The sequence below is a fragment of the Parasteatoda tepidariorum genome, chromosome 7 (genome assembly GCF_043381705.1).
Source record: "Parasteatoda tepidariorum isolate YZ-2023 chromosome 7, CAS_Ptep_4.0, whole genome shotgun sequence".
Taxonomy (NCBI): domain Eukaryota; kingdom Metazoa; phylum Arthropoda; class Arachnida; order Araneae; family Theridiidae; genus Parasteatoda; species Parasteatoda tepidariorum.
Window position 1 is genome coordinate 13,933,420 of NC_092210.1, and position 20,507 is coordinate 13,953,926.

Genomic DNA, 20,507 nt, shown 5'->3' on the forward strand with positions numbered 1-20,507 from the left:
ATGTCTTCCAATATGGGGAATGATATCGATCGATCTTACACATATTGAATTTTCAGAAGACGAACTATCGATCATTTCTTTATAAACGCTTTTTCATCGATGTTGTGATTCACAGATAGATAAATTAATTAAGACCTTAAAAGTGTTGCCCAAAGACTTACTTGAAGATGATTCATGTACTATCCACTGTGGTGGGATTCCTGTAGGGCGCGATGAGGGCGTGGTCCTGATCAGCCCCCCTTGGCCGGGCCCCAGATCATCCCAGTCAATAAACTCATTACGAAGCAACTGACCCGGCGAGCTTTATGGTCATTAATGATAGGTATTTCATTTCTAGGTTTCATCCCTGTTTGAAGGTAACACCTAGTAAAGCGTTTTATTGATGGTCCAAGATATACGGACTTCCAGGTGTTGGATGTCCCCCATTGCCCCCCCCCCTCAAACCCTAACATCTTTGATAACATCAGGATCTTGATTTGTCATCCCATTTTTTGAAGACCAGAATCTGTCTTCAGCTAAATCTTGAGACAACATTTAATTCTGCTTTGTTCCATGCATCGAACTTATAAAAGAATATGTGTTCCGAATTACCAGCGTATAGATTTGAAAGAAAGAAAAAATTTATTTAGCAGTGTTTTTAAAAGATATAACGCAGACATGTGTTGCAATTATGTATGAAACAACATATTTGAAAATGCTATCTTCTCCTTTGCTGTTTCCTTTATCATTCAAACTTTACTGTCGAATGGGGGGAGACAGGGAGGGAAAATTTTAAATATGATTTTAATCCTTTTCAAAAATAAACTGATAATGGATTATTAATCTATTTGGCACTATATTTCGATACATGTAAAATATAAGACTATCACCCTAATCAAAATTTGAGATGTAAAGCGAGCTGTTTTTTAGATTCTCTATTATTTTCTTCTCACAAAATTATGCCACTGCAATTCTGCAATCAAAAAATTTTGAAAAATATTTAAATAGTTCAAAATTCGGGTTCGATCCCAGGTAGCAGCTTGAATCCTACCCTGCTTCAGATCAATGGGTATCAGCTTGTCTGGGAAGTAAAGGCGGCCTATACGCAGTGCTGACCTTATTTCTACAATCATGTCGTTGATTTTGAAACTTTAGAGCCTAAGCCTTTATGACCCCCTAGCCCACAATGGACTATTGCGGGAATGTTTATTTAAGTAGTTAACATTTATTAATTTTAGAATTTTAGCAAGTATCTTAATTTTTATGCAATTAACTTTAAACGAAAATTTAAGGGTCCTCTAAATCGTGTTTCCTCAATTTAATCTGCATAAGATTATGTTTCAAAAGAATTAAAAATCTGATAAACGTGTAGTCTTAAATTACTTACTAAAAACTACAAATCGCATCATTTTAATGCTTTAAAATTTTAAGGAGAAATTCATTGAAGTTCTAAAAATTGTCAAGCGTTATTTCTTCTACTCAAATAAAGCGACCCCTTTATTTTATACCTTTTTCAAAGGTATTCTGTAGTTTAATAATNAAAAAAAAATTAAAAATTCAACCAAGAATTCAATCACGTACAAAAAAATCTGATAAAAAGAAAGAAAATTGTCATATTAAATTTTTAATTAATGTATTTAATTTTGTATGTAATTTAAGTTTTCACATGTAAAAGTGAGCTTACAAGCTTGAGTCACCTGTAGAAGTAAGTGACTTCCCCTCTAGATTCACTTTAACCCTTTCAGACTCAGATCCAACTGATTTTAAAATCGCACCCCTCATATAAATTTTAATGGAAATAAATATTCTGTTTGATAAGTAATAATACCTTAAAATGAAATTAATCGAATACACAATATCATTGAATATTAAATGTATTTTTAAATAATAACTTGTTTAAAAATTTTAATGTTGAAGTTTGCCTACGAAGACATTTTATTTGTCTCATTGACCTTTCCAGACATTTATTGATATGTACTTATTAATCAACGCATTAAATATTTCTATGATAAGTAATAATACATTAATATATAAATAACAGAATACACAGTATTATTGAGCATTAAATGTATTTTTAAATAGTAACTTGTTTAAGAAATTTTAAGTTGAAGTTTGTTTACGAAGATATTTAATTTGTCTCATTGTCATATAGACGGGGAGACTTATAGAAATGTATCTATTAATTAAAACATTCTTTGGTAAAATCTGTCGGGTTACCACCTATTGTGCTTTTAATTAATTTTCTCGCTAAATCAATACCGCCAACTGATTCTCAAAGCCATCACTTGAAAGAAGTAAAGGAAAGGATATTTTGCCAATATGAAATGTCTAGAATTTTATTTGTCGCCATAAAAGAAAATCTATTACACTATTTAATGTTAGGTCTTTATGATTTCATTTGTAAATTCTGACAATTTTTTTTTTTTTTTAATAGAAATAAAAATTTTGAGTATTCCTATTAGAAATGCATTAATATTATAAAGTTATGTAGTATCCATCTAAAATGGGTAAAATTTATTTCCGTATCCACTTAAAAGTTTTTTTTTTTGTTTGTTATTTCTATTATATTTTATTCAATATTTTTGATACTTAATTTTTAAAAGGTAATTCTATTTTTTTTTTTTTTAGGGTGTGTGTGTTTGTATATTTAATATAAATGATTGGCCAAGTTCGAGATTCGTCTAGAATATTTTACAAATTTTTAAGCATTGCTTCTTAATAGCTTGATACTTTAAACTTTTCCAAGTGCAAAATGATTTCGATCTAAAAATTACTTGTATTGACTACTTTATCTTTAATGCTAAATTAAAATTTTATGGTTAATATAAGAATCATTTTTGTCCCTTTGGGGTATGGGGCATCGTTGTCCCATTTATTTTTTATTTTTCTGACACTCTAATTGCAAGTAAAAATATATTTTGTTAGTTTTTAATAATAGAAAACAGTATAATAGTTACTAAAAAATTGTTAGATTTTTATTCAAACATTTATCTATAATTGTTCTTGTAAATAAAAGAAATTGCAATGGACAACTGTTCTTTTCTTTTTTTTTTAAAATTTTTAAATAAATACAAATAAGTGCAAATATATTTTTTTTAAAAATAATGTATTGAAGAGATAAAAATATATATTGTCAGAAGTGGGGTTCGAACCCACGCTCTCTTTCGAGAACCAGAGCTTAAATCTGGCGCCTTAGACCGCTCGGCCATCCTGACTTGAAACTTTCCTTGTTGATTTTATACACACAGTTTCAGCTCGCATGCATTGTTCATAAAATATTATTCTTAAGCTTAGGGATAGAAAAATATTTATTTATTAAAATATTTTCTCACTGATTTTTCTTGTTTAGGGATAAATTTTTTCTTATGCATGATTTTCTACAATTAAAGACAATATTAATTTAGATTCAAAGTCAGTCATACACTGAAAAGTAATAAAAGGATAATGTCAGAAGTGGGGTTCGAACCCACGCTCTCTTTCGAGAACCAGAGCTTAAATCTGGCGCCTTAGACCGCTCGGCCATCCTGACTTACTTTGCCAGAATTTATTTTCTATATTGACATTGCACGTAAAGAAATTTAAGTTTTGTTAGTTTCTCGTTCTGAAGTAAATTTTCTAAGCAGTTAAATGTTTCTGCATGTCTGCATTGACTATAGTATCAGTATATAAAGGAAAAATAAATTTTTATTTTACTTAAAGAAAGAATTATTATCATCATGATTCTGTACAGAGAACAAAAATTCTTTTTTTAAAATTAGGTATAATTTTTTTTATTTTATTTCAAATATAATCACACACTAAAAGGCTTTAAGAAAAACTTTTGTTAAGTGTGGGATTTATACTAATTGAATGTGTCCTGTTTTAATTATAAATCTAATCATGATATTAATTAAAATATTTATTCATATATTAATATAATATTATTCTGATTTTCAAATATGATGTTATTCTATGCATCAAGAGACCTGTGATAGGTTCGAATATGTTGAATTCGAACCTACCCTTTCTTTTTTGATCCATGTGACAACGTCGAGTTANTTAGTTCTTTTAAAATTATATATAATTTGTATAATTAAAGATATTTATATAGATCCAAAGTCAGTCATACACTAAAAATCAATAAAAGACTAGTGTCAGAAGTGGGGTTCGAACCCACGCTCTCTTTCGAGAACCAGAGCTTAAATCTGGCGCCTTAGACCGCTCGGCCATCCTGACCTACTTTTCCAGAATTTATTTCGTATATTCACATTGCACGTAAAGAAATTTAAGTTTTGTTAGTTTCTTGTTCTGAAGTAAATTTTCTAAGCAGTTAAATGTTTCTGCACGTCTGCATTGATTATTGACTATAGTATCAGTATATAAAGGGAAAATAAATTTTTATTTTACTTAAAGAAAAAATTATTATCATCATGATTCTCTACAGAGAACAAAAATTCTTTTTTTAATATTAGGTATAATTTGTTTTATTTTTGATTACTTATAATTTGTGTTCAAATATAATCACACACTAAAAGGCTTTAAGAAAAACTTTTGTTAAGTGTGGGATTTATACTAATTGAATGTGTCCTGTTTTAATTATAAATCTAATCATGATATAAATTAAAATATTTATTCATATATTAATATAATATTATTCTGATTTTCAAATATGATGTTATTCTATGCATCAAGAGACCTGTGATAGGTTCGAATATGTTGAATTCGAACCTACCCTTTCTTTTTTGATCCATGTGACAACGTCGAGTTAAAATTTTAAAGCGAGTTCCGCTTCAAACTTTAATATATCCATTTCATAAAAAAAAGAAGGATTAAATTTCTTATTTAAAATTTAGGTTTTATTTTTCGAACTTTCAAACAAATTATTCGTTAAAAACACACAGACATAAGTAAAAGATTCCTGTTTTATTCACTATGTTTTCCATGATCTGCATTAATGTTCTTAAAAAAAGTCATAATGTCAGTAGTGGAGTTTGAACCAGAATCTCTTTCGAGAATCAGGTTTTAAACCTTGCGCCTTAAATGGGTAAGCCATTCTAACAACGCTCTCTTGGAATGTTAAAGTCAGGACAGTTTTAAATATAAATTTAATTTTGAAAAAATGATTAGAATTTCAATTAAAAAATTTAGGACTTGTTTTAATTTTTATAAAATTAAAGTATGATGCATCAAAGCGGCTGACAAAAAAAATTCCTTGTTTTACGTGCTATGTTTTCTGCGATCTGTACTGCTATACTCAAAAGTAAACGTCATGTCAGGTCTAGGGTTTGAACCCATGCTACTTTTGGGGAACCAGCGGTTGCATCAAGTGCTTTAGACCTCTCGGCAATCGCGACTACTTTTGTAGAATTTCTTTTTCTTTCTAAATAAGCCAGATAAAGTAAAATGTAATAACTTATCATGCATAGATAAGATAGAGATTAAAGAATGCCAGGTTTCACAATTGAAAGGAAGTAATTCGGTATAAAACAATAATCTTACTAGAAAATGTAAGTTTTTTTTAATTTAATTAAAATATTATTCCAATTGAGAGTTATAAAATTATATGTTAGGCAAAAAGCTGATTTAAACACTTGTCTAACTTTCTATTTATCCCTAGCTATGATCTTGACTCCAAATGCGTCGGGGGGACATGATCCACTCGCTGTAAAAAGGAAGTTCATGGCGATTGTAAGATTCGTATCCCCACGTTTCATTTTCATGTATCGTTGCTCCAATGAGCCATTCCTAAAAAATGTTCAATAAATTGAAATCAATAACTTTAAAATTTTAAATTGCTCTATTGAAAATTACCTGTTTGCACTGCAACTATAAAAGCACTTTAATAAAAACTGATTATTTTTTTCTTGGATTTAAAAAAAAAATGACTGATTGCAAAAATAACCCTGAAAAATAATCATCCATGCTTATCAGTGTAAGATTTCAATAGACCTAAGTTCTGCCATGCTCCATTGCCCAAACACTTTCTCTGTCCTTTTTTTCAACTGGATGAAGTCCAGTAACAAGATCGCCATTGAATACTTCTTTTGTGTACCGCTACGGTACACTGGACACTGTTGGTGAAAGGATGGAATCTTATGATCTGATGGTCCTCCCTCTTCATTTTTCTAACTCGACACTCGCGACAGCCAAATTATAAAGTGCCGCCTGAATGACTGATGTCACGCCTTTGTCTAGACCATTGGTGTTTCAGGCACCCTTTCTCTTTCTCTGGGCACTTTAATGCACCGCCTATTTGTGCAACCATAAAAGTTGGTTTTTGTGAGTATTGTTTGCCGGGCGAAGTTTTCTTTATTATTGCCACTTTTTGTAGTGCTGCTCTTTTGTTGAGTGTGGTCAGTGATTGGCACAATAACTTGCTCAGTTATTATTTTCTGTAAAGGTTGGCGCATTTAAAGGGTACTGGCTTGAAGAAGAGTGTGAAGTTTGATAGCTTAGTTTTGTTATCTTATGTAATTACAAAAAAATTCTATCAGCTTTAAAGTTAGAATTAAAAAAAAAACAATTGGGTCGTCGACTTTTTTTACAAATTATATGATTATTAAGTTATTTTTCATTTACTTTTATTTAAGATTCACTAACTCATCTTGTCAATTATTTGCTTCCATGTATTAATTAACTCATTTACTGATTTACAATTATTGAATTTAACAGAAAATATTAAAAATCTTTAGCATTTTTCAAAGCTTAAAAAATCTGCCGTGAGTAATGCTCTCACTTTTTGAGAACTGCCAACATTGCATTTTTTTTAAACATATTCTATATCAGCAATCTTCGATGCAAAAATTAAGCCATCCTAATTTAAACAATATCTTTATATCCATATTTAAATTTCAATACATTTAAGTCAAGAATTGTTGGGAAAAAGTATCCAAATAAATACAAAAAAATTACACAGGCATAAAGAAAATTTAATTCAAACTAGACAATCTTGCAATAATTTTTGTTTATTCCTGTCACTAGACAGAATTATAAACTTACTCTAAAAGTTTTATATTCTCTTTGTCATCGGTCTAACTATGAAAGGTTTTCGTGGTCTTCATCTGTATGTAACGCAAATGTGGGTTAGTTCCCTCACGAAAATCTCGACGAAGGCTAGTTTGTTCAATGCTTTATTCTGCAGTTCCCTCGTCTTCTAAGTTGGGTTCAAAATCACAAAACTGCGATTGATAGTTGTAAACTCAGATTTGGGTCGGCTGTTCAATGTCAGTTATTACATATGAAATGAAAGTTTATTGTGAATTAAGTTTAAACCTTATTGTTTTCAGAGCTCGAAGTATAAATAAATCTGTGTAAGCTGTTCGAGAAATGCTCATATGGCATTTATTTCAAATTCTATTTCACCAAACGCCGATACAAAATTCAGTCAACCAAATACTAGTCACAAGACAATGTCTTTATCTATGCGTTTAATTTTTCAACCGATTAGGCCGAAGAATTGTAGGAAAAAAACATTCATAAAAAAAATAGTGATGATAAAATAAACAGGCATAAAAAAACATAATTTAAAATAGACAATTTTGTTTCTTGAAAAAAAAAAAAAAAAAAACTTGAATCTGAAATCTTTTGGTCGGTGCTTTTGTCATTCTTAACTAAAATAAAATTCGTCACGGAGTTTGAATCCTTGCGTCCTATTCTGTTATTACTGCGGCTATAAACCTAGAATCACACAATATTAAATAACATGAAAAAGAAAAACATATTTTATGATATGCCGTTTTTACTTGATGATTGTTTTAAGTGGTTCAACCTTTAAATCTTAAATAATTTCTTGCACAAGTTTGTTGATTGCTTGTGCATTTGATTGCCCACTTTTTTACTTGTTAGTTAGTTTTTGGCTGTTTTTTAGCGATCCTTATTGTTTTAGAATATTTTTAAAAAAATAATTTTTAAAGGTAATTTTTGGATTTATCAAAGCGAAAAGTTTGATCACACGTCAGAAGCTGGTAATCTAGAATATGTATACGAAAAACGAATGTTATTTTTTTTTTTTTAAATATTTATAATATTTTGCTTTATTTTATTTTTGCTTATATCCTTTTCAAAATTTCATTATTATCTTTTTTTCTCTTTTCTACGAAAAACAAACTTGGTAACTGCTTATTTTGCATTTGTTTAGATTTAAGGGGAAGCTATACTGGATGAAAATTTTCCATGGCGAATTCTGTTTCCTTCCATTTTAAAAATTAAAATTTCGAAAAACGTAAGTTCAGGAAAATTAAGAGAGAGTATAGTATAGTTTCAAATGTCGAGACAATTATTTCAAATATCAAAATGTAAACAAAGCGGGGCTACTTCTGCTCTGTATAACACTGTTTTTCGAAGCTCTGTCGCCAAATGAAATAAAAAAAAGTCGTAGTTTAAGTGCCTTATACTTGAAGCAATGCAATGATTCTAAACCATTTAGATAATCTTGCCGTGTAGAATTGTCTCGGCTTTAGAACGGACAAATAACTTAAATATTTTAAAAGCTATGAAACTTTTTTTGAAATCGCCAATTTAACGACATTTTCCACCTAGATAAGAATTATCAAAATCACTGCCTTATTTTCAGTTTTTGCAAATTTTTATGAGCCCAAGTAATGCAGCATTGGCGAAATAATAAAAAATTAGACCACAAACGATTTTCATTTTCACAAAACTGTAGCTTTTCTCCATATTGACGTTTTGCACCATTTTTAAAATAAGCGTAGTCAGCTCTAACTTCAGATAGGCTAAACTTGAACTAACAGTCATGAGTAACAGTTGCAAACTTACAGCATTTATAAAAATAGCATATTATTCGCAAAAAAATTATCATTTCCTATTATGACGAAGCCATAAAAGTTTGCATAATTGTACTGCCATAATTTGTTTGCATTTTTATACTTGGAAAACAAGAATTTTTTTTTTTCGCATTTAAAGCTTCATGCTTTACTTTAATCGTATCTTAACTCACTCTCTCTATACTCTAAATTTCTTACTTATATAGGTGAAAGAGAATTTATCATGAAAGGTTTTTCCCGTGGTGTAGCGTCCTGGAAACATCAAAATAAATGTAAATATATATTGCGCAAAGTAAAAAAACGGAACATCTTAATTACTTTTGATTTAATGATTGGTATTTCACACATTGAGATGCCATTTTTAAGGCTTAAGGACCTAAACTAAATATTCTAAAGTTAAGATACTAGACACAAAAACGCATATTTTCCGAATAAACTTCTTTTTTATTTTGTGTATTTGTACTTTTTATTCTCAAAATATACGGAGTTGCCGCAATCTAGAAAATGCAATCACAATAATTTTGTCAGGAAAGCGGTTGAAAGTCGGCACTCGTGTTACATTTTCTCCATATCACCATATCTTCGGATTTATTTGAAAACATTTTGCACACAGTTATAAAACTCGTTTTATTAGAGAAAATTTCACACAAAAAATTAATTATTTATATGTTTTTTATTATTTAATTTAATAGTAAAGAAAAAAAATTGACTTGCAAGACATACAAAAATTTTTTTTTATCGTTTTTAACTATGTAATTTTAAATGATTAATTACAGTATTTGAACGAGATCAATCTAATAGTTTATGAGGAGAGATAACTTAAAAATTTGACTCTGAAACTTTTTATTATTCAAAAACTATCATTTCTTATCATTTAAAAATGTGAGGCAACACTCGAGGAAGTATTATTTTCAGAATAAAAGGGACATTTGCATAAAAAAGTAACACTTGAACTCTTTTGTTCATTGTTATCATATTCACCTTAAGAGAAAATGCCTGGTGAAAAGATAATTCCTGGAAAAACGCATTACTTGTGTCATTTATCTCAGTGTCTTAAGTAGTTTAAGCATCTAAAATTATCCCCTAATAGACCACCATCACGGCTTTTGGTTTGTGGAGGGGTTCAGTTTCTTACATATGCTATACAACCCTGATAGCAGAAAACCATCAATTTTACGTCAAAATTAGGCAAAAATTGCGTCAAAAATATTTCACCTTTAAATTTACCGAAGCATTTTCGTAAACTTTACGCAAAGCTGAAATGTTGAATTATAGGAAAAATAGTTATCCAAAAAACGTAAAATTACGCATAAATAAATTCGTTTTTTTTCCGACTATTTTACCAACTTCTTCTTACTAGGTAGGAATGAATACGTTAATTTTACATAATATTTACGTCAGCAATGCGTCAAAATGTACGTAAGTGTAAACGTCAAATTATACAAAAAGTTGTTATCCAAAAAACAAAGAGTTTGAGTAAATGAATTCGGACCGCAATTTAAATATCAAATTTGTTGTGTCAATAATACACAAAATACACAGAATCATATTTACTAAATCTAAAAAGAAAATTTTTTTCGAAAATCTTTCGTAAAATATACGAAGGCAATCTTACCGAAGGATAGTTGGTAAATCCATTCCATTAATATTACTTAAAATATACCAAAACTTCTTTACCTAATTTCTCAATGGTAAGGAAGAGTATTGACTTTACCGATTTCCCAAAACTTTATGCTTAATTTAAGTATCATGTTATATGGAAACTAGCCTCCTTTACGAGAGAATAATCTGGTTTAATTCAATAATCTTAAAAACTCTTTCAGTTGCTTTCTTGATCGACTTAATAAGGAGCAACGCTTTAAAATTTTCAGAAAATTAAAAATTGTTTATTGCATTTGTCGATAGTTTATTCGTGAAAAATTATTGTTTTAAAAAATTGTATTGATTTTCGTAAAAAATGTAAAAGTTACAGCATAATGTGTCGAGTTCGGTGCAGAACACGCTGTGACATGTATGATCACGTGAACTTGTACGCTCAGTTGCTTAACGGATTTGCTCTAACTCCTATTAAAATATTTTAGTAAAAATATTATTTTTTCTATTTTATTGAAATAATTCGTTTAAATTGCTTTAGAAAAAGAATTAATGGTACTTTTAATGTAAATAATTGTAATTGCAACTTATTTAGCTGTAATAATATTTTAATGAAGATTACAGAGAGCTATTGACAGTTCATGAACAATTAAAAATAAATGTAGCCAAAGAATAAGCTCGAAATGAAGATGACTGCAAAATTTCGGCTGCTACTCTAAAAACATGTGAAGCGACAAAGAAAAAGAGCTAAACTTGCACTTGAGACTATTAAAAATCATGGAGAAGAAGCATCTTATGGACCTGGTATTAATGTATTAAAGTTCGTATCAAAATTTTATATGTTTATGTGGATAATTGATCACAAAAATTTAAACGGAATTTACTCGAAACTACGTTTATTCTTACTTGTTGTATCTCTAATTAGTACAATTTTCAAACGATTGACTTCATATTTTGACATAATGTTCACGTAGTTTCTTTGCACGTAGGGATTTGTTTTTAAATGGGTTGACTAGTTTTGAGTAATCTACAAACAGGTAAGTTATTTTATGCCATAAATATAAGATATTTTATGCCATCTATTTAAAAAAGGAAGAAAAAAAAACACCATTTTGTGGGGAAAAGTATTTTTAAAAAATCCTACTTGCAACGAAAACTACATTCATGTAGTTTAAAGCAATCAAAACGGAATTAAATTTAGATGATATTTTTTTCAATTTATGAGTAGCAAGTTATAAATAATTTAAAAAATAAATTATAAACATTTTATTATATAGACATTATATTTTTAAAAATTTTTGAATTTGTAACATAATAGAAGGAAAATTAAAATATTTACAATAAGATAAAGAAAAAAAAAAGTATGAAGTTTGGTTAATCTGAATGGTTTGCAAAATTCGTTATTAAATCCTTCTTTTTTGCTGGATTCTGCTGTGTATAGTTAGCTTTAAAATTTTAGGAAGAGTTTAGATAAGACAGAGTTCCCCTTTTAGGAATCGCACTTTTTCTCCCAGTCCCAAATTTTTACAGAGAAAATTATCGTTAATTTTTAACTAAATTTTATTATAAATTTATCGACGATTAATTTTTAAGTACACACCAAAAGAATTAGAATACTTCATGCATGTGAATGTGCAATAAAAAATTATATTTAAGATATTGGGAAACCGATATTATTTTTTTCTACAAATCTTCTAACAATTGGATTCGTTAAAAAAAATAATTAAATAAACAAAATCAATCCAATATAACTTAACTTCAAAATGAAAGTATATGGCAAAAATAAAATAAAATAAATTAAGAGAGAAAGAAAAGAAAATAGCTAGCTTAGTTGATCAGTATAGAATGACCACAGTCTAAAAATATTACAGCAATCTTGTTTGTATTGTCATTATTGCAGCACGAACAAGATTACTGCACCGTGGAACACTTTATGGAAACCGTTCCTCTAATGCAGTATTTTGAACACTGTAGAGTAGAATTTAAATCTCTGTTTGATACTCTTCTTGTAATTCTATATGTTCTGTGGAAGAGAAAAGAATACAAGAAATATAGATCAATTCCCTCCCAGTTGATCTTTTGCTTATGGCTGGTGCAACATGTGGACCACATGTGATGGTGCAACATGGTGCACCGTAAGCAAAGGGCTAACTCAGAAAAATTTAATAAACTTTTAATATAATATGAGTACTTTGAATGATAATAAGATGCAAAATTGTTGAAATCTTATTTAGGTGTTAATTTGAATAAAGTTTTTGTTCAATTTGAATCAAGCAATCATGTGATCAAGCATAAAAAAAACGACAACATGATTCAAATTGGCAATTTTAACGATAGTTAAGTTCAACATGCTCTAAAAATTCGAGCATTGTTTTGACTCTTTTGTATCGAAGAGGTATAATGGAGCAGTTTGTTTTCAAATTAGATTCAGTCTTTTACTGTAAGTAAAACACACAAATGCCGAAACTAAGGGGTAATTTATATTTCCGTTATCTGCAACAAAAGTATCTGTAAATAGCACTTGTCTGGCCATTGTAAAAACCCTCAAGATAATTCTAAATAATTTCATTCCCGTATGAGTGTGTCTTTTGCTAAGATTTGTTCTAGGAATTATGACTCTCAAGCAGTAAAGAAAAAAAAAGGAACGCGAAACTTCATTAAAACTTTTGATCGCCGACTCCTTCTTTATCCGGAACACAGCTCGTGTTGATTATAAGCTTAAAGTCGAGACATTTAATCAGCCGTAAACTTTTATCGCTCCCGAAAAGCGCTGTATGCCTCCTCCCTTCAGTTCCGAAGACGGAATATTCTTCCAAACAAATAGGATCAAGAAACGGAGAATTTTTCGAGTTTTCCTATTGAAAACATCTAGAGCTATCTATCATGTCGTCGATCCTTACACGGGCACGCGGGGGAGATTTATACCCACCCACTTATTTCGAACGTAATCCGAAAACAAGGGAAAGAATATAAAGAATCCAGAACCTTTTCGGAAGGATTTTCCATCGCATTGGTGTTTGCAGCCGTGCTTTTCCTATGTCAAGGTGTTAAAACAGATAATGTAACCATGGGCAAAAGTCAATCTGTCAGAAAGTATGTGGCCTCTAAGACTCCAATGACAGAGCACCCCCATTTAACTCTTCCTGCACTGATCCTGTAAGTATGTGTGATACTACTCGAGGATTAGTTAAAACCATTTGACATTTTGTACTTCCAAATAAAGGGTCTCATTAATCTCTGGCTGGGTCGCGTCTTGGGCGCTTTATCAGTTCAAGTGCACCAGACCTTTACAACCGCTTAGACCCACACACATTTACACATCGCTTTTTAAGCCATTTCGGGTTTGTGTGCTTGGGACTCTTTTTTCCATCTGCGGCTTTCGGAGGATTTTGGAATGTTTTTTGTTCTTCATGGTTTGACGGTCTCGAATCATTTTTCTCATCCACTTAGAGGAGTGTGTTTTGATCTGATTGGAAGGACGGTTTTGTGACTTACTAAGGTTTTATAGTCAGGTTTTTGGATTAGGTTTTATTTTATGTTCCGCTTCATCAATTTACCAATAATACAACTCTTATCTTAGATGGTGAGTTGTTTGGATTTGCTGTTATGCAATGTTGTTTGCACGTCTTAATAGTATTCGCTATATTTTTTTTGTTACTTGATGTTAATTGTTTAGGTGAAAAAGAATGAGTTCATTTTAACTATCATAAAAGTCAAATACATAAATACCTTTCAAATACCATAAGAATTAAAATTTTTGCCAATTAAAACAAATATCACTTAAAAAAATCAAGCTTTCCTTAAATGTATTGATTTTTTCAACCTTTTTTGCTAAAATCATTTATAGTAATGAGCGTGGGAGTCAAGTTTATGCTAAGGAGGAAAATATTCATTCAACAATTTTATATAAGGAACATATATTTATAAATTCTTCATTTGTGACGCTTCCATTATATCTGTCTCTTCTAAATAAGAAGCAAAATCCTTCTTGATTTTTTCGAAGATATTTTACGCTATAAGTAAATTTTTAAAAAGCATAGCTTTTTTTTGTGACCGGTTGCTTCAGAATTAAAAAAAAAAAGAAACTAGATATAGATTTGCAAGTATTTTGTAAGATGTCAAATTTCCTCGAAAAAGATTTACATATTTTAATAGAAAATTACCAATAATCTCAGAAATTTCACCCATGTATGTTATAAGCGATTCGAGTTAGAAAATCTATAACTAGCACTAATCTTAATTAGCGAGATTAGTGAAAAAAAAATAGTGATAAAAATGACTCAGTTTGTACAGCAAATTTTTAGCACAGGCTCATGACACTAAATAACTAATAGGTAATAAAATTGTAAAAACCTCATTTTCTCACACCCGAATTAATTTTCATTCCTAATGAAAATGATTTAATTCGCACATTTACCTTCAAGTACATAGTGTTCTCCCTAAGCGTTTTTAGAATGACGGTCCACCTAGAGTGCCTAGAGTACTCTAGGCACTCTAGGTGGACCGTCATTCTAAAAACGCTTAGGGAGAACACTATGTACTTGAAGGTAAATGTGCGAATTAAATCATTTTCATTAGGAATGAAAATTAATTCGGGTGTGAGAAAATGAGGTTTTTACAATTTTATTACCTATTAGTTATTTAGTGTCATGAGCCTGTGCTAAAAATTTGCTGTACAAACTGAGTCATTTTTATCACTATTTTTTTTTCACTAATCTCGCTAATTAAGATTAGTGCTAGTTATAGATTTTCTAACTCGAATCGCTTATAACATACATGGGTGAAATTTCTGAGATTATTGGTAATTTTCTATTAAAATATGTAAATCTTTTTCGAGGAAATTTGACATCTTACAAAATACTTGCAAATCTATATCTAGTTTCTTTTTTTTTTTAATTCTGAAGCAANGCTTTTTTTGTTTGTAAATATAAGCTGCCATCTCTTAAAAAAAAACTGCCTTTTTTATTCATATTCGATTTTTAAGAGAGATTAAATAACTGTTAAAATAATAATAAATCACAAAAATGTTCTGTGTTTATAGGTTCAATTCTGATTACTATTACAAATATTTATTTTGTAAGGATTATTTTCAATTGGTTAAATTTTAATAAGTTTCTTTTTTTTTCAGGGGGGTATATTCATAAATTTTTTAAGTGATTTTAAATTTTTAAAATTATTTTTTAAAATAAAAAAAAAATTTAAGAAAAAAAAGCGTCTTTAAATGTTAATTTTTTAATAATTTTCAGTATAAATTACAGAAAAAAATCTTTTTTAGCTGCTTATCAAAAAGTATATATCTTTTTCGTTTAATTGTTTTTCTTTCTTTCTTTCTTTTTTTTTTTTTTTTTTTTCCTTGAAAAAAAAAATGTATGAGGGGAAATTGTCTCCTAGTATGCCTTTAATTATTATTCATAAACTACAAATCTTTCTCTTATTTAGTGAAAATATTACTTTTTGAAATATACACATAAAATTGTATAAGACAGTAACTTAATAATTGTTTAGGATCAAATTCAGTTATTACATGATCTTACACATTTTAATAAACTTTTATGGTGTTAAGTGTGTACCCTTTCAATACTCAAAGTGCCTTTTTCTGTAAGGAAGCACAATGCCCTTTCTTATTCCTAAGAAGAACTGTGAAGTACACATACACATGAAATAATTTAAGTAATAAATAGTAAATTGTGAAAATTGCATTTCAGTGTGTTTTTTCCATAATCTCAAATATGCGAGGGTATTTTTATTAAATTTTATTTCCAACCAAAATAGTTCAGTTTATGCAACAACTTTCTGATGCAAAACCGTAATTATGCACTATCATATAATCGCGGAAATCATCCAGATGGAGGTGGAAAAACTAAATTCTTTGGTGACCTGACATTTTCCAGGATGCTCAATTTTTATTTTTTTATTTTAACAGTCGTAGTATGTATTCGAACAGATATCGCCATATCGCGTGCCGCCTTGGCGATTAGCTTTTGAAACTGCACTCTGATAAATGGATTTGGCAAAGGTGAAAAGAGAGGCGAATTCTTTTGTCTGTTCAGTTCGCTTCTAAGTTCATTAATCTTTCTTTTTCCGCGCCAAGTGCAGCCTTTTTTCCTTTTAAACAAAATTGAACTTTACCGATGGTTTTGTTTACATCCACAGCTCGGGAGAACCGCCTCTTCGATTAAGATTTGACTCTCTTTTTGCTGATGAAGCGAATACTGAATTCTTGATCTGGGTGAAAGAGTAAAATATTCTTGTGTTCTAAACCCGATAGCCATTTTTTTCATTCTATAGTGTTCTGTAAAATTTGTGTAAATAATGAGGTCTAGTATTGTTCTATTTCAGGAAAGTCACTTTATGATTTCATTCGTATTTTTCTCGTCTAATTTTAGGATTAATTTTATGTTTTTTTTAGAATTTGACTTTCCTAATGCTGATGAAGCGAGTACTCAATTCTTGGTCTGGGTGAAAGAATAGAGTTCTAACCCGATAACCATTTTTTTTTTTCATTTTATGAATATTATACCAAATTTGGAGGCACTGATTTCGAAATCCAGGGGCCCTAGACACAGAACTGTAGGAGCCCTAATGGTCCTTAAATTTACATGCTATCCATTAGAGAATGCCTTTAAAATTTTTATTACATAAGCACATTTTGATATACTAGAAAATTTGCGCTGATTTTTATTTCAATCTTTGTTAACTTATAATTCTAAATTACAATTCTTAAAGAAAAATACAAACAAAAAATATTTAAACATTCCGAGAACCCCCAGACATGTGGGAGCCTACGCCCAGACCTCTTAGACCTTATGATAAATCATGCCCTGCAAATTTTTGAAAATAGCGAGTTCTGAGGTTGCTGCAATTTTAAAAAAGTCGCTTTATATTTTTATTGGTTAATTTATTTCTTTGTTAAACTTTTGGATTAATTTCAAAATTTCAGATTTTTTAGAATTTGACTCCTCTTTTGCTGAAGCAAGCACTGAATTTATGTTCGTGGTGAAGGGATAAAATATTTTGGTGTGTTCTAATCCAATAACCATTTTCTTTTCTTTGTAGTGATGCCAAATATGTGAAAATAATCAGGTTTGATGTTGCTGCAATTTTAGAAAAGTCAAATTACATTTTCATTACTTTATTTTCTCGTCAAATTTTTTGGATTAATTTTAGAATTTGAATTTTTTAGAATTTGACTCTCCTTTTGCTGAGAAAACGAGTACTAAATCCTTGTTCCTTAAAGGGAAAAAAAAAATCTGTGTTCTAGCTCAATTACCATTTTTTGTTTTAGAGTATTAGGCCAAATTTGTGAAAATAATCAAATTTGATGTTGCTGCAATTTTAGAAATGTCACTTAATGATTTAATGTATTAATTTATTTTGCTCGCCAAATTTTTGGGTTAGTTTCATGATTTTTTATGACGTGTCTTTTCTTTTGTTAATGCAGTGGGTACTGATTTCTTCACATGGGTGAAGGGATAGTAAAAGAATAAAATGTTCTTCTGTTCTAAACCAATAACATTTTTTTGATATTATAGTTTTATGATAAATTCATGAAAATAATGCGGATTAGTGTTGTTGTATTGTTAGAAAACTCACTTTGTAATCTCATTTGTTAATTTACTTTTCTCGACAAATTTGTGGAATAATTTTATGATTTGAATGATCTGTTCGCTACGTGAACTTGGTAAAAGAAATAAAGAATATTCTCCTATTTTTTCCCGAGAAATATTTCTTGTTTTCCTAGTTTTATGTCTAATTTGTGAACATAATGAGGTATGATGTCGCTAAAATTTAAAAAAATTTAATTTATGATTTTATTTGTTAATACATTTTTCACGGAAACTTTTTCATTATTTTTTTTTACATCAGTTAAACATTATATAAAAGTGCGTAGGATGCTAAAAATTAGTATTCATATGATTACAAACTTATATTCATTTTAACAATTATAAGTTTTAAGATAAAATTGCGAAGTGTTTATCATTTATCTTATATTTCCCAATCGATTATCTCAATTAACAAACGAGGAAAAAAAAAGAAATTATTTGATATCGGAAATGAAATAATATCAATTACTTCTAGTTTTGATGTATAATTTTTTTTTTGTCAATTAAATAATATCCTTCATGTGAGGAATATGATGAAAATCGAAAGTGGAATGAGAAAAGAGTTTCAAATAATTACACTATTTTCATCCTTAAAAAACGTTAAAAAATAAATTTAGAAAAAATCTTCATTGTGCATAAAAATCTGTGTGTAAAAAATTATACTTTTATCAGAAAGCATTATTTTTTATTGGATTTATTACCCTTATAAACATTCTACACACATTATTAAAATTCGACACAAAAAATCAGCTTTGTATACAAATTGTTTCCTATAGTTGTTTAATATTTAAGAATCAAATAACTTTTCCAAAATCATATCTAGTTTGATTGTATAGGATATTTATAATGCATATAAAAAAAATAATGTATTGAAGAGCGTGAAAAAGTATATTGTCAGAAGTGGGGTTCGAACCCACGCTCTCTTTCGAGAACCAGAGCTTAAATCTGGCGCCTTAGACCGCTCGGCCATCCTGACTTGTACCTTTCCTTGTTCATTTTATGCATAGACTTTCAGCTCGCATGCATTGCTCATAAAATATTATTCGTAAGTTCAGGGATAGAAAAATTTTAATATATTAAAATATTTTCGTACAGAAATTTCTTTTTTCGGAAATTTTTTTTTGTTTGAAATTATGCATGATTTTCTACAATTAAAGATAATAATAATTTAGATTCAAAGTCCGTCATACACTAAAAGCAGTAAAAGGTTAATTTCAGAAGTGGGGTTCGAGCCCACGCTCTCTTTCGAGAACCAGAGCTCAAATCTGGCACCTTAGACCACTTGGCCATCCTGACTTGAAACTTACCTTGTTCATTTTATACACACAGTTTTAGCTCGCATGCATTGTTCATAAAATATTATTATTAAGCTTAGGGAAAAGAAAATATTTATTTATTGAAATATTATAAGTAGGATTTTTCTTGTCTAGAAATAAATTAATTCTTTTAAAATTATGTATGATTTGTATATTGAAAGATATTTATATAAATCCGAAGTCAGATATGCACTAAAAATCAATATAAGACTAGTGTCAGAAGTGGGGTTCGAACCCACGCTCTCTTTCGAGAACCAGAGCTTAAATCTGGCGCCTTAGACCGCTCGGCCATCCTGACTTAAATCTTTCCGTGTTCATTATGCACATATTTTCAGCTTGAATGTATTGCTCATTAAAAAAATTTTTACGGGAAAATATTTATATAGTAAAATATTATCATTGTGAATTTTCTCAATATTGAAATAAATTGTATCTTTTAAAATATTGCACGATTGCCGACAATTAAAGATATTTATAGTTTAGGTCCAAAGTCAGTCATACACTGAAAAGTAATAAAAGGATAATGTCAGAAGTGGGGTTCGAACCCACGCTCTCTTTCGAGAACCAGAGCTTAAATCTGGCGCCTTAGACCGCTCGGCCATCCTGACTCGTTACATTGTTAATTCACCTTATCAATAATCATTGATAAAATTCGCAAAGAGGTGAAAAGTAGAGAGGGTACAAAGGGGAAATGTATGAAACAGATAACAAGTGAAATTCTTTATCTCACATTTCTAAATATAAATTTAATTTTATTTCAATTTTGCTCAAATTAACTTAAATAATGCTTTCTCAAAGTTTATAGTACTTTTGATGAGAATTCCTCACGCAAAGAAAGAAAAAAAAGGACACTATTTGGCGATATTTTTGGTTAAGAAAAATGTTAAGGTTTATTTTGAGAATTTTATTTTAATTTGTCATACTAAGTTGTTTTAATTAAACACAATTCATACATAGCACCTATACCTTTATATCATTATAAGAATTCCTCCTCCTGTTTAGACCAACATGCCAACAAAGCTGAAGCAACTTTTGTACGAAAATTTTCCTTTTCCAGAAATTTTTTTTTTTAAAAAAAAATCACATTTTGTATTAGATTTATTAACTTTGTATTATCTTTATTTTTCGTATTATATTTATGAGTTTTCATAACTAATCCTACAATCCATTCATATGTTCATAATGAAATCGCATTTGCTTCAGAAGAAATTTCAAAATTTCGTTTCATATTTAAACATTGAAATAATCATTGC

At 29.4% G+C, this 20,507-nt stretch overlaps 1 protein-coding gene and 6 non-coding genes across 7 annotated transcripts in view; 1 reads left to right on the forward strand and 6 right to left on the reverse strand.

Moving 5' to 3' along the window:
• Positions 1–20,507, forward strand: part of LOC107450335 (zinc finger protein basonuclin-2) — a 163,146-nt gene that overhangs the window by 83,313 nt on the left and 59,326 nt on the right. The gene's annotated exons all lie outside the window — the stretch shown is intronic.
• On the reverse strand, positions 3,111–3,194 carry TRNAL-UAA (transfer RNA leucine (anticodon UAA)). Its single transcript has one exon. It is a non-coding gene; the product is annotated as a tRNA-Leu (tRNA).
• Positions 3,425–3,508, reverse strand: TRNAL-UAA (transfer RNA leucine (anticodon UAA)). The gene has a single exon. It is a non-coding gene; the product is annotated as a tRNA-Leu (tRNA).
• TRNAL-UAA (transfer RNA leucine (anticodon UAA)) lies at positions 4,111–4,194 on the reverse strand. Its single transcript has one exon. It is a non-coding gene; the product is annotated as a tRNA-Leu (tRNA).
• TRNAL-UAA (transfer RNA leucine (anticodon UAA)) lies at positions 18,831–18,914 on the reverse strand. Its single transcript has one exon. It is a non-coding gene; the product is annotated as a tRNA-Leu (tRNA).
• TRNAL-UAA (transfer RNA leucine (anticodon UAA)) lies at positions 19,469–19,552 on the reverse strand. Its single transcript has one exon. It is a non-coding gene; the product is annotated as a tRNA-Leu (tRNA).
• TRNAL-UAA (transfer RNA leucine (anticodon UAA)) lies at positions 19,779–19,862 on the reverse strand. The gene has a single exon. It is a non-coding gene; the product is annotated as a tRNA-Leu (tRNA).